At 33.1% G+C, this 435-nt stretch overlaps 1 protein-coding gene across 1 annotated transcript in view; it reads left to right on the top strand.

Moving 5' to 3' along the window:
- LOC116395430 (glucocorticoid receptor) overlaps positions 1-435 on the top strand; it is a 67,688-nt gene that overhangs the window by 1,672 nt on the left and 65,581 nt on the right. The window lies entirely within an intron of this gene.

The following is a 435-nucleotide window of genomic DNA, read 5'->3' as shown; positions in this document are numbered from 1 at the left end:
TTTTTTTTTTTTTTTTTTTTTTTTTTTTTTTTTTTTTTTTTTATTTTCTTTTCCTAGACGAATTTTTCTTAGCCTGGTTTGTGCCAGGTGGGTGTGAGAGGAGGATATGGCCGGTTAAATACGACTTCTGTCATTTCTTGAAAATAATGAATAAATAATAGAATAGTGTAGGCAGAGGCATACTATTATATATGGACCTTGCACCATTAGTGCTTTTAAACTGCACCATAACACAATTTTATTGCAGATGTTTGAAGACAGCCATCACTGTGAATGATCTATGAGAGATTTATGTATGTATGTGTGTGTGTGTATATATCTATCCACTGTGTATGTATCATCTTATCCAGCATCAACTCATTTTTTTATAACTTAACCTTGTCTCTTTTCTCTCTCTCTCTCTCTCTCTCTCTCTCTCTCTCTCTCTCTCTCTCT

Source organism: Anarrhichthys ocellatus, unplaced genomic scaffold (genome assembly GCF_004355925.1).
Source record: "Anarrhichthys ocellatus isolate YVR2014 unplaced genomic scaffold, GSC_Weel_1.0 scaffold46, whole genome shotgun sequence".
NCBI classification, from domain to species: domain Eukaryota; kingdom Metazoa; phylum Chordata; class Actinopteri; order Perciformes; family Anarhichadidae; genus Anarrhichthys; species Anarrhichthys ocellatus.
The sequence above is the reverse complement of the archived record's forward strand: the minus strand, read 5'-3'. Positions and strand labels throughout refer to the sequence as shown.